The 14,606-nt window shown below is 37.3% G+C and overlaps 1 pseudogene; it reads left to right on the forward strand.

The window, feature by feature from the left end:
• LOC137254248 (nuclear pore complex protein Nup160 homolog) overlaps window positions 1-14,606 on the forward strand; it is a 29,087-nt pseudogene that overhangs the window by 12,256 nt on the left and 2,225 nt on the right.

A 14,606-nucleotide genomic window follows, 5' to 3' on the forward strand; every position in this document is an offset into this window, starting at 1 on the left:
TCCCTTCGCGTCTGCGAGAGAATGTCTTCGTCTACCTAGATGATCTAATGGTGTGTAGTACAAATTTTGAAGACCACCTGAAATTGCTGGCGGAAGTGGCTAACTGTTTGAGAGACGCAGGTCTGACAATAAACGTCGAGAAAAGTAAATTTTGCCAGAAAGCAATACGCTATTTAGGGTACCTGATAGGCAGCGGGTGTTTGAAAGTGGATCCGGGAAAAATAGAAGCAATGCAAAACTTCCCGATCCCTAAATCCCCTCGGAAAGTGCGTAGGTTTGTGGGCATGGCGAATTGGTACCGAGCGTTTATTACCAACTTTGCTGACTTGGCAGGTCCCTTGACCGACTGTCTCCGCAAGTCAGCAGGCCCGTTTAAGCTTACTCCTGAAGCTATAGAGGCATTCGAAAAACTAAAAGTAGCCTTGAGTTCGGCGCCTGTCTTGGCCCAACCAGACTTTTCCAAAGAATTCGTAATACAATGCGACGCTTCCAAAATAGGTGTTGGCGGAGTGTTGTTCCAGGTCGATGATGAGGGCGCTGAGCATCCAATCGCATTCGTGTCGAAAAAGCTGAATAATGCTCAACGCAATTATACAGTAACCGAGCTGGAATGTCTTGCAGCCATAATCAGCGTGAAGCGTTTCCGACCCTATGTCGAAGGATTACCTTTTCGGATTATTACGCACCACTCCAGTCTCAAGTGGCTGATGACACAAAAAGACTTGAGCGGGAGGTTGGCGAGATGGTCACTCTTACTGCAAAGATACGACTTTAGAATGGAACATCGTAAGGGCACCCTGAATGTAGTACCAGACGCGCCGTCGCGTTTTGATGCTGACGAGTTAGCTTTCACTACCACACCCGGAGAAATAGATTTAGTCTCTCCCGAATTTAGCAGCAACGAATATTTAGACTTAATTCGGAACGTCACCGAAAACGAGGAATCACTTCCGGATTTGCGAGTTGTGGACGGTGTAATTTTCAAAAGAGTTAAGTTTCGTCAGGGGATGGAAGGGGAAGAAGACTCGCTGTGGCGTTTATGGCTGCCAAAAGGGTTGACTAAGGAAGCAGTGCGATTAGCACATGACGCTAACCGGAGTTACCATGGCGGATGGCAGAAAACCTTAGAACGTGTTAGGCAGAAGTACTTCTGGCCGCAGCAGGCTAAGGACGTCAGGGACTACGTCCAGCATTGTGACACCTGCAAAACGGTAAAACCCACCAATCAGCAGTCGAGACCACCTATAGGGAGTACCTTTGAATCCGAAAGGCCATTTCAGCGGTTATATTGCGACTTTCTAGGGCCGTATCCAAGATCTAAGCGGGGTAATCAATTTATTTTTATAGTATTAGACCATCTTTCAAAATACGTTTGGCTAAAGCCCATGCAAAGAGCCACCACTGTTAACGTTATAAATTACTTCGCCTCCGAAATTTTTCCGACTGTGGGGGTTCCTGAATTTATCCATAGTGACAATGGTAAACAGTTTATCTCGAAGGAAATGAACCAATTTTTAGTAAATTACGGGGTGACGCACGTGAGGACGGGGCTATATTCTCCCCAAGCGAACGCATCCGAACGCGTCAATAGAGAAATTGTTTCTAAGATTAGGATTTTCCTGAAGGATAAGCCTGACCACACCGATTGGGATAAGCATATACCCGAAATTTTATCAGTTTTGAGAAGTGATTTTCATACAGCGATTCAGTGTTCCCCATACTTTGCATTATATGGCCAAAATATGGTCCAACATGCCTCCACGTACAAAATTTTAGAGAAGCTTGGCAGCTTTCGAGAAGACCAAGTTACGATAGTAAGCAGAACTGACAAGTTGACTAATATTCGTGAGCAAATCCGTAAAAATTTAGATCAGGCTAAGGATAGGGGAGTAACCACCTATAACAAGCGCTCTAGACAAGTCAACTACAAGGAAGGTCAGGAAGTTTTCCGAAGAAACTTTGCCTTAAGTAACTTTAAACAGGGTATTAACGCCAAATTCCTGCCGAAATACCTTAAGTGTCGTGTGCTCCGAAAAATAGGCAATGCATTGTATGATCTCGAGGACCTAAACGGGAAATTGATAGGTCGCTTCCATGCTTCGGACATTCGTCCGCAATGAACCAACAAGGGCGTTTCTTTTGCTAAATTACAATTTGATCTTTTTTTTTATATATCTACCAATCGGACTTTTTTGTCTGGGCGTTTTGGCGGTCGGGGACATCTCACCCAGTATTCTCCCCGAGCACTGACCTCATAGGAAGTTCACGCGAGTACTCACCGAGGACCGTGAACACCCTGGCAGTCCACACTTAGGTCGGACTAGCCTTTCGGAGTTTTGACGAGTTCTCCAGATCAAAATGTCTAGACCTTTTTTTTTGATTTTGCATTCCTGTGGGAGCGATACCCATTAGAAATCATCTTTCGGAGTTTTGACGAGTTCTCCATAACAAATGCCTAATTGCCGCAAAGCCCTTTTAACTAGGAAACAGAAATAATTCCCAACTTGACTGAAATTTTTTTTTTGATGGACCCATGTTGCCCGGCTAGCTTCGTAGTAGGACTTTGAGACTCTTATCTCAGGGGTGAGTCATGCCCCACGTTGATTGACATCGGAGGTCCCTGGCAGTGGCTTCCCACAGATGATCCGGTTTCCTGTTCGCTTCATCGTCAGGTCTTCAAAGCGAAGCAGGTTTGTTACGGTCTGCTGCTACGGTCTACGGCTACGATCCACTTGGGAGCGTGCTCACGCGAACACACCTAGCGATGTGGCGAAAGTTGCGATAAAAAGATATCGAAAAACAAGAAAAAGACAGACCGGCGATCTTTAGCGAAAAAATTGCATGCGTTTCCGGGCTTAAAAACGAAAAAGGTGGAAAAGTTTTTGTGAAGCTAGAAATATAGAAGACATCCATATTTCCTTTTTGCTTCACGACAACGCAAACGAAGAAATATTAGAAAAGCTACATTCACCGAAACAAATAAAGAAAAGAAGCGACATTTAAATCCGACGGCAGTGAAAAACCTATTAATTGCACACTGCTTGCCGTTTAACTGAGTCCCACATTCTTATCGACCAACTACCCGGTCAGCACATTGGTAAAATAAGTGTTGTGAATAATTTTACGCCCTTTAATTGTGGCGAAGCTTTTAACCAGTATCGAACAGTTTGGAATCTTTCGTTTTTTTGCAATTTTCTGCGGACCAAAAACGACATTTAAGGAACATTTAACGAATCTTGCTGATACGACAGCATCGACAAGTCCGAATCCAAATAACAAGCTTTTAGTAGTGCAGGGTCAAGCGAATTACTAGAAGACTTTTAAACCAACACCTCCGCCTCCAGGGCCAGCAGTACACTGCAGCGTAATACAACGAACACCCAGTTAGCACCAAGTCATCCAGGTCGTAAAAGTCAACACGAAGTTTTTATTGTCACCAGGTTCACTCGATCACCTCGAACCACGAGCGCAACAACCACCAGGCGGTACCACCGACCCCAATACTACTAGCGCATCCTTATTAGCTGCGTTCATACCGGCTATAACAATACTAGCACAACCCTTATCAGCTACGACCAGATGGGCTACAATAAACCAGCTACAATGACAATCATAGGGCAGCGAATATAGGCCTGCGGCCAGTCCAATTGCGATAACGAACATCAGCGGTTAAGCGGTGAGTTCGTTCCAATACTGAACTAAAATTATGTATTTGTAGCCTTAACCTTGTCTTTTAAAATTATATTTTTGACTCCGCAACATTATATAATGTCAATATACCAACATACTCAAGTTTAAGGCTATCACCCTCGTGTAGAATTAAAGCGAATGTGAATACGAATGCAATATGCACAATGACGAAAGGAAATGACAAGTTTAGAAAAAAAAAGCAATTCTTGTTGTACGTTCAAAATTGTTGCATACAAAAAAAAAAATTACCCAACAAAAAAACAAAGCATATTTTAATGGTCATAGGTGTGCAATTTATACTGCCTGTGAAACAAAAAAAAAGTGTTTCAGGTATTAAAATTTGCTTTGCGATACGGTAGAATTTTACCATTACATTTTTTTAATTGATGCAATCGTTGCGAATATGATTTTGGAATGAGCAAAAGTGTTGATATTGTTTCGGTAAGGAATAAAGTTTTATTGGTAATTCAAGTTCAGTTGCATTATCAGCTAAAATGCATTAAATCTATATTAAGAGACGCAAATAACAAGTATGCGGATTAGCTTGCATTATCAAAACAAAAACTTCTTTTGTATACATTTTTTGTTGACTGAGTTGAACTAAGCCCGAAACAATACCAACCCTGACTGTTACATGTAAAACAGTTTACGTTTCACTTGAACAAGTAAAACGATCTCATTAATTGTACTATAAGTTTAAAAGGTTCACGCTTTACCTGAACCTGTAAAACAATTTCGTTGAGTTCACAATAAATTTAAAAGTTCACGTTCTACCTGAACAGGTGTATGACTCCCGTAATTTTTCCATGAATTTAAAAGCATACGTTTTACTTGAACTTGTGAAACGATATTTTTTTGAGGGGTAGGATTCACCCCAAGTTTAGTCCTAGTTGCGTTTATAATAAATTTCCTAGTGCATAGTACATATTAGTGTTATTATACTATGTGTAATACCAAATTGATGTTCTGTTAAACTCAAAGTAAATCTAATACAACAACCTATTAATTTTGTAAGGGGGCCCCAATTATCAGAAGTTGTATCCAAACTGTACAGCCCTAAGATAGATTTGTGAAAAGAAAGGAGAAAAGGACATTTAACCAAATTTCTACAAAAAAAAAAGATTTTTTTATTACACATATAGTATAGTAGATTATAAAACAAACCAATTATTATTACTTTCAATGGACCGTCGCAAAACGCGGCTCACAATAAATTTTTCTAAAAACTTACAAAAAGGAATAGAGTTCCTCTTTAATTAGGCTCGCATTTTCGATTGCTATATTTTTTTTTTATAAAATTATTTATAAGCTTAAACATATTCAAAAACCTTGCAGTAAGAACAGAAAAAGAAAGCTATGTTAGTAATAATGAATATTGAATAAATTTGTTAACAATATGGGAATGCTGGCATCATTATTGATTTAGAAGGTACGTAGGGTGATCAGGTAAGGGGCCACCGAAATTCAGGTGCGTCGGTGGCCATGGATTTGAAGGTAGGTATAAGCACCGGGCATCGCAACAACACCCGCGGCGCCCCTCTATATATTCGGCCCTTTATGTTTATTTTCCTTTTGGTTCTTTTATTTTATTTTCAGCAGTTTTTTTTGAATTTTGATTTCAGAGTAGTAACCGGTCATGTCCGGTTTGGTAATTTTTTTTGCGTCAGTTTTTTTTTGAATTTTTTGGAATTTAGATTTTGAATGCCAACGGTCTGTCCGTGACATCCGGTTCGGCCGGATGTTGTTTTATTTTGAATTTCAAGCGTTTTGAGTCGTCTCTGCGCTTTTTGACAGCTAGTTTTGATAGGCATGATAGGAACTTTTTTTCTGTTTATGGCGCAGGAACAGTAAGGTTGGCAAGGACCCGCCCCAGCCGACAATGACTAGCCACTGTGCACCACAAGATCATGCCGACCGCCTTCCTTACTGCTTCCACTGTAAATGCGTTTCCATAACAACTTGCCCAGCCGACTGTGTCTGTGGTACTATCAGAGGTGTTGAATGTCTTGGAAAATTTTATTTGTGAAAGATGGATAAAATTGAATTACGAGGAGGCTGAGCTGCATCAAGCAAAGTTGCATTTCTATAATGTGCAAGTTCCTTTGCTATATGGGAATTTTGTTCCATAATTGAAACCAGTCTTTCAAGCTGTTGTTTTGTACTCACGACCTTGGACCTATATAAAATTAATTCAAATAGTTTAAAATTACTAGTAGGTAGTAAAAAAGCAGAACATAAATACAAAAAACTTACATTTTAAACAATTCGTTTTCTATTCGATACAGCATCGACAACAAATTTCTATTCGCTTGAAAATTAGATACACAACGAAAATTTCGACAGAGATGAGTTGTCATAATACCAATTTCAAATTCGATTTTCGATGTTCGATAGCCAGCGAAGATCGAAGATGGAATAATGCTCATAATAGGGGCCATTATTTTGTATATTACATTCCATTCGCAACTACTTTTCATTAGTCAATTCGTAAAGGGGTACAAAACTGTTTATACCAGCCACCACTTTGCCATTGAATTCCACCAGAGAATGGCAGGATCAATCAATTTTTGGTAAATGCAATTTGTTTGACTCAATCTTACAAATACTAAATCCAAAAATTACTCTTATATAATCCAGCTGGTAAAATTTTTAAAGACAGGCAGCATTTCTGTTTAGTAGATTGCAAATCTATAAATAGTAAGTTGTGCCAAATCCACATGTCAAATAATTGAATTTATACAGTTGCCGTGTGTAAAAGATGCGCTACTCAAGTCGATGAGCAACAAGTCCTCATATGCATTCAATGTGATTCATTATGAACAAAGTTTTTATTTGTTCTGTGATAATTACAACTAATGATCAGTACATTTTTTAAAAGCATGTATTTTATCCGCCGCTGTGTGAAAGGACTAGTTATTTTGGTAAAGATAGTTAAATAATTCATCTCGGCGACTTAGGTGTGAACTACCAAAATCAACTATTTCAAACCCAAAATTTAAGCCCACTTGCTCTACATTTTCTTCTTCACCAATATCGTATTTTATTATGCATATGTTATGCATAACACAAATACTACAAATTAAATTCGTGACTGCATTTATATCAGTATGGTCTGTAAACTTTAGCAATCGTCGGAACCGTGTTTTGAACAAACCGAAAGTGTTTTCTACTGTCACACGAGTTTGTGAATGCCGCTGATTAAAACTTCTCTGAAGTTTCGTGAGGTGGCCATTGTCTTTATATGGAGGCACTAACCACTTTGTACTAAAATATGCTGAATCTCCAAGTAAAAAAGTTGAATTCGGAAACATTTCCTCATAGCTTTGTTCAGCATGTGCGAAAAGCGAGGATCTTCTAAGAACACTACTGTCATGTAAAGAGCCTGGTTCACCACAGTAAATATCTATAAACTGTTTGTCTGCATCTACAGCCGCTTGCAAAACTAAACCAAAGAGGATAAATACAATATGAGCCGTCACTCGTTATTTTGTGGCGAGTATCTCGCTGGAAATTGAAAAAGTGATGCCGAACGTTTTCTGAGAGGGATATTTTTAATTGTCTCGCATTTATCCATGCCGTGTAGGCCCCTTGTGCAACTGTGATTTTTAGAAAGCGAATTAAATAAGTTAATTAAATACAGTCGAAAAATAAACACAAATACTCCACGAAAATGTATAGAAGACATTTATAAACATCTCGCCCAAAAAAAAAGTAGCGACTACCTCTACTACATCGAGTAAATGCCAAAAAAATAACGAGTGAAGGCTCTTATTGTATTTATCCTCTTTGACTAAACTGTAATTTTGCTTTCTATCAAAATAGTTTTCCTTTCCAACCTTAGGCGCTTTTATGGCTATATGTGTGGAGTCTATTGCCCCAATTACGTTGGGTATTTAACGTTTTTCGCAAAACTTGTAGCAGTTCCTTGATATTTCCGGCCCTTGTGGCCATTTGATGTACTCGTGACTTATGGTAATAAGCCATGAAGTAACGCGTCGAACAACCTGCCATGCCGTTGATTTCGTCACTCCAAATAAGTTACCAAGTTGACGAAAGGCAACTGTGTTGCTAATATACCACACGTAAATATAAACACAACATTTGGGACTTATTTTTGACCTTCCAACATATGTGCAACTAAGCCCTGAGAGTATCTTTCTGTAATTTAAGATTTTCATTAGACTTCGCGAAGTGATATGCATTTTTGCAAATTACCTATTAAGAAATCCGCAGTGCCTTGCTTGATCCTCATGGGGGACTTAAAATCTTTTTCGCTCATTGCATCAATAGTTCCAACAAAGTTTTGAGAACTTTCAGGCGCGTCGCCCTCGCTACCAGAGTCTTCATTTGAACTGGATGAAGTTACCTCGTCGGCTAACTCAGCTATGTCTAGAACTTCATTGATAACGCGCAACATATTTTCGGAATTCTGAAAATGATTTATATAATTAATGACCGAATGTATGAAATTTTTGTATTACTCAACAACTTTTCTTGCCGCCTCCATTTTCAATTAAAAATCATAAATAAACAAAAAAAATAAGTATGCGTATACAGTTCTGCCAGGTTTTTGTGGCATTTTGACATTTGCTGGGCAGTGCTGCCAAATTTTTATATGGCTATGCGCAACTGTCGATGGTCGTTTTTTTTTACCCGTAAACGTAAACGTATATACGCGTGTTAAAAAACTCCGCTTATATATGTGCTAAATGAAAATTAGCAAAATCGGATGAAGAACAACCCCACTTAAAAAAAAATTGTTTTAAAGTAAACTTTTAACAAAAAATTTAATATCTTTACAGTATATAATTAAATTATGTCAACATTTGTGTCTAATCAAAGAAATCAAATGCTTTTAAAAAGGCTTCTTTCAAAGCTTCAAAAAGAGCACAACATGTCTCACGTACTGAATGACAGATGGTAGTTTTTCCCAACAGGAAAACAGTCATCAGGCTGGAAAAGCTATCTCCTGTTCCCAAGTAATGTAAAGTTACTACCAACTTTTTCCCTACCGAGATAGCTTCCCGGAACTTTGTATTAGATTTGTAAAGGTATGGGGTTATGCGCTCCTTAAGAAAGTCAAAGTCCTCCTGAGTCATCCTCAAAAAACTGTTGCACCATTTTGGATCTCGCACGAACCGCTTAGAACCCACATGTTCATCTATCCCGAAGCCTTGGCCTAACCCACCACTGCTTCCGCTTCCTTTGCTGGTTCCCCTTCCTTGTCCATGCCCTTGTCACAAAACAAAGAGTCGCAGCAACTATCGCCATTTGTTTATTTTTCCGAATTTTTTTGTTTCAATTAATTATTTGATGGGCCTTTACAAAATTTAGTTCATTTTCGCACTTCTTCTATTTTAATTTTTTGTCTTTTGTTCAAAAGAATGTATCAGCTGATGGGCTGTTAAAAATATTTACTCAACGTTTGCCATCAGTAGTGAAAACTGGATATCAATCGACTGACACCACAATTTGATGACAGCCTTTGGCACACACTGCTATATCGACTTCATGCCAGTTTTTAATATGTAATGAAAACACATTTGACACCAAATCGCCATGGTGACAGTTAAGTCAGTATTTGATGTCAGTGATTTTGACATAGTGAAAACCAAGCATTAGTGTTTGGTTCAGGATTTGAATTCACAACCCAGCAAAAATCTAGTGACCAAAAATGGCGACCAACAACAAAATATCCCACATTGTTCCACAATTGTTAGTATGGTAGAATGAGATGGCTTAATTGAAATGCCCGATACATATATGCTTGCCTTTTCTTACATGCTATGTACCCTCAAATACGTCACAAAAATTTTCTGCGAATCCGCCATTCCGTTTACCATTTCATTCGTGTCAATTTTTTGCGTGTCAAAATGTTTCCCAAGTGCGTTTACATATAACATATTTAAATAATCGAAATTATTAATGGTTGGTGTAGAGATTAACCAAAAATAATAATGTTAGGAAGGTTAAGGTGGTGATTGCAATATTTCTAAGAATTCGAGTGTATACACATAATCAACGCATGATTAGCATTTATATGCCAAAATTTTTTTTTTTTTTTGGGGCTTTGAATACTCGTTTTGTGAGTATTGATAATGGCACGGATCTTTATGTGTCCGTATAGCGCCAGGTTGTACTTGGGTAGTGATGTATTTCCTTGGTTGTATGTTGATTGCTTTACTATTTGTATTTATCTATGTGCTTTTTAAACTGGTTTTTTCACGGCACCACGCCAGGTTATATTCAATTTGTCTTAAGTTGTTGATTATTCATTTAATTATTGTAATTATTTATCATATTTACTAAGTCCCGTTTTTTGTTCCGTTGATCTACGGTGGCGTTATGTATTATCAGGTAATTTGTCATTTCCAAGAATTGTAGTGCAATTTGGTTTATGTATATTTTTATTTAGATGTTCCAATCCTTTTAGCTCACACCTCAAATTGTCCTTGGTTATTAATTTTAAATTGAGTTAAAGCATGTGTATGTCTTTGCCAATATTCCAATCCTTTTATCACACTCCTTTGATTTTTATCATGACTGTACATTTATGTATTTGATTATAATTTGTCTTATCCAAGAATTATGGTCAAATTTGGTATATATAATTGTTTACATTTTATTTAAAGCATATGTATGTCTTTGCAAGTAGTCCAATCCTTTTATCTCCTTTAATTTTTATCATGACTGTACATTTATGTACATGATTGATTAACTTTAACTTTTTTTTTCTTTTTTGTTCCGTTTGTCCTCGGGACATTATATATTTTATTTTCCTTTCGCACTGGACTGCGCACTTCATTTACTTTTTCCGTTTGTCTTATTTATGTGGGCTCTTTTCTTTTTCATTACAGTTATATGTTTCGTTTGTCCTCAGTGACATTATATATTTCCAAAACGGTATGTATGTACATAACGAGATAGTTTTATGTATCAATAAATTTGCATTTGTTTTAAATTTATTATTTTAATGTGATAATAATGAATTGAATTTATTATATAGGATAATTGCCCGCTGGCAATTGTCCGTGTTTGACATTGAACAGCGTATAAAACGAAAGTTTTATACATATATGTTTGCACATCACATATGGTTTATTATTTCTTTAACTTATTAGGCACGATAGCACTTAAATATTTTTAAACAATTACGCAGGTTAGATATATTGATTTAATGGTTTACTCCAGGTACGATAATTGTTAATTTGATTTTTGTTATTTCGATTTCCGCACTGTCCTCCATTTTGTTCTCAACCGCATGACTAAAGTCCTATTTTTTCACACGGTTGAGCTGTGAGGAAAAACGAACATAACGCGACGACGTTACAAACCGAAGTGGGTATATGCCAAAATAGGAATTAAGTTTAAAGGAACTTTACCACCAAAAAGTCCCATCGTGATTTCGTCGACCACATTTCACATGTTGATCCTATCGACGGGGTAGTTTTCATCGATCCCGAAAAAAGATCGCAAGGTGTTTGGACAAGTACTGCCGCTTTCAGATATGGACGTGAGGATTTGGACGTGCTTCGTCTGACATTTCGTAAAGACTTGTATTTAGCGCATGAGCAAATATATCCGCCACAACAAACTGAACGTTTGAAGTTCCTCCTTATTGTCTAGTTTCTGTGTCACTACAACCCGCGCCTGGCGATACGGGTAAATCTTGTGGCGTTGACTATGAGTTAAAAGCCTTTGTTGGTAAGTATAATTAACAGTAACCAATAGCTACATTGTAAAAAAAAATAATGCACAAGTATATTAAAAAAAATACTATTTGAAGCCTGAGAATCAGATTCACTTGGGCAAATCATAAGAGTGGTATTCATGTAAAATTTTCAGTTGTTTCCATTGTTTCAAATATATAATTTGATTAAATCATAGGGTAATTCTTTACTTTAGCTCACAACTGCTAAAACTCGTGCAAAATTATTGGGAAGGGTGTCAAAAGACGTGCTTTGGGCCCATGTGGTTGTTGTAATTTTGATGGTTTTGTTGAGCCCACAAGAAAAGCTGGGTAAAAGTGTTTTGCGCAGATATAGTTTTGGTCTCCAAACCGGAGTGTACTTATCGCTACAATAACATTAGTTCTGCGCGGAAACGATTTGATCCCAAAATTATGTTGAACCTAATGGTTATTATTTCAAAACGCCACCGAAGCCCACTAAACAGCAAATAGTGTTATGTATGTTAAGATCTGTTATTTTGAATTCAAAATTTTTAGTTAACGCTTTTGTACTACGGAGGTCAAAACGCATCGTTTGATACCCCTCGATAAGTTTTGATAAAAATTAGGTAATGCACGGTCTTGTATAACTTAAGAAGTAGATTAATTTCTTGGAAGTGTATTTGCATATCCATATCAACCAAATACTAGCCCCTTGTCAAAAACATGGGTATGACAAATTTTAGTGATGTTAAGTCACGCGTTTACAGCTTACTGTTTTCGAAAAAATCGTCGTTTTGATTCAGACCTCGACATAGTGACAAGTTAAATCTTTGGCTAGCTAAATTGACACTGAAATGAAAAACTTCGTTTGTCAACATTCCTGTTTCTGGCAAGAGACCGTGTGGTTAATTATTATTTATTTTAGGTGAACCTACCAAGATATCCTGGAAATGTCAGAAGTGTGTCTAGACTTTACATTGTACAAAAATAATGTACGTTACAAATTTTCAGACACTCCCGTACTAAATGTTTCCATAACTGAACAAGATCGACATGTAACAATTTTGGTAACAACAGTTTCGTAGTCTACATCACATACACTTTCCGCATCCAGATACATTGGCCGATAGTGGGGCAAATAATACTAACTTGCAGAATGGAGAAAGCAATGTGCAAGCAACAAGTGGAGGGATTTCTATAGATTTTAATGAGTTTCAAACATTTTCTATTTTTCACGATGCCAATAACTCATTTGTACGCGATCCAAGCAGTTTTTATGTTATTGATACACAAAATGCTGCTACGTGCGCTGTACCACACGCTGCAATTAGCTTTCTATCGCCTAGTGATGTCGAAGCTTATTTCGCTTTAGCCTGTCAATCTGAATTAGTTTTATATATAATAAATTGTGAAACTGGTCATGCAACATCTCAACCATTGAAGGAGAATAATATCATGCCCCGTTTATTTTCGAACGCATTTACGTAAGTTATTTAAACCAAAAAACAATAAGTCTTAATTAATTTTGGCTACTTATTATTTAACAGTGGCAAAAGTGACTTCTCTGATGCAAATCATGCCAATTCGCTAGTATTTAGTTATATCAATGGTCAAATATATTTATTGGCTTTATGTCGTGATGATCAATTATGCGTATGGTCAACGACAAGTTTTCAATGTGTCTCATCAATTGAATGCGTACGCGATAGTAGTAGGGCTCGAACCCAAGGACGTGAGTTGAAAAACGGTTTTTGAAATTTTCCTATACACACTATAAAATAATATATATATATATATATTTTGTTTTTTGTCTGCACAGCTCAACTTAGTGCCCTACGCAAAATAAATGATACATCTGTTTCGCATTCTTGTCGTACGCTACCAAATCTGAATTTGTATGCATAGACATACACACAGACGCTGGAAATTCGCCTGGATTGAGTTTAATTTATCGTAAGAATATACCTGCGCCACTATTAGATTTAGCAGATTTTGCTGTTGCGGAAAGTAGAATTTGGGCATTATGGACAAATGCCGAAGGAGAATTTAGTATATCCAATTACCCATTAATGCGTGGTTTGGGCATTAGTTGGACAATAGTTGCACTGGAAGCACCACCCGATCGATATTGTATTAGCAATGAGCATAGCATGGATCCACGAGAAGCATATTGCAATTACATTTTTCAACGTGGCAAATTTGGGCGTGAAGTTAATGCAAAAGCATTATTTGTAAGTAGTTATTATTAAAACAAAAAAATAGTTATGTTATATTTCTTCCATATTAGATGTTTCGTCGAACAAATTTGCGTTTTGAATCGAAACACTGTACACTGCCTTTATTGAAAGACCAAGTCTGTCAAGCAGTTGAAGATGAAATTTAAAATGAAGTCAAAGAGTTTGATGTTACTGATGACGATTATTTGGAAGTCGCCACACGGCAATGGGAACGTTTCTATTCGTGTTGTGAGCAATACCATTTGAAGTCTTGTCAGCCAAGTGGCCTATTTATACTCGAGCCAATTGATGGTTTATGTTTGGTTAAAAAAAACACATTTTCTTTACTACGTCCATGTGAAACTTTGGAGCATATCATGCTTGTTGGTGAGGAGGTCGATATGAACACTGTAGTTTCAACATATTTTGCAGGAAATGAAAAAGTTGGCGAAGATCTTGTTATTTTAGTTTCTATTGTGGCACAGTTCGAACGTTGGCTGCCAGATGAACTAAAGCTAGACATTGATAAACGTCTTTATAGACTGGAAATGCCCAATGTCTTCATTGCTAAATTAGCTGATGACATATTAGCGGGCGATCCGGATCGTGAATTATTACCGAGCACCTTTCTTATATGGATTAGACAAAAATTACAGGCAATCAATGATATGCGTATGGCAATGACACTTCTGCTTGATAGTTTGCGCATGGATAATAGTAATCCAGCTGGAATGCAAACCAATTTAGGTAACTATTTTCTGGCAATTTTATTTTTTTTTTGTAAAACATCTAAGATTTACCGCATCGAAATAAAGCTGCTGATATGGCTTAGTCTCTGCTGCAAGAAACTCATTTATGACAATGAAATGGAAAACTCAACACGTATTCGTAAATCTGTGGTGAATAAGATGCTTGTTCTCAATGCTTTTGTGCTGCAGTGGCTTTATAATGATTATAAGGTATGTGGGCTTGTATGCCTCTCTGCATACAAATCTTTATTTTATGGCAAATATAAATTAGGAAAAGTT

Source organism: Eurosta solidaginis, chromosome 5, assembly GCF_040869045.1.
Source record: "Eurosta solidaginis isolate ZX-2024a chromosome 5, ASM4086904v1, whole genome shotgun sequence".
Classification (NCBI taxonomy): Eukaryota; Metazoa; Arthropoda; class Insecta; order Diptera; family Tephritidae; genus Eurosta; species Eurosta solidaginis.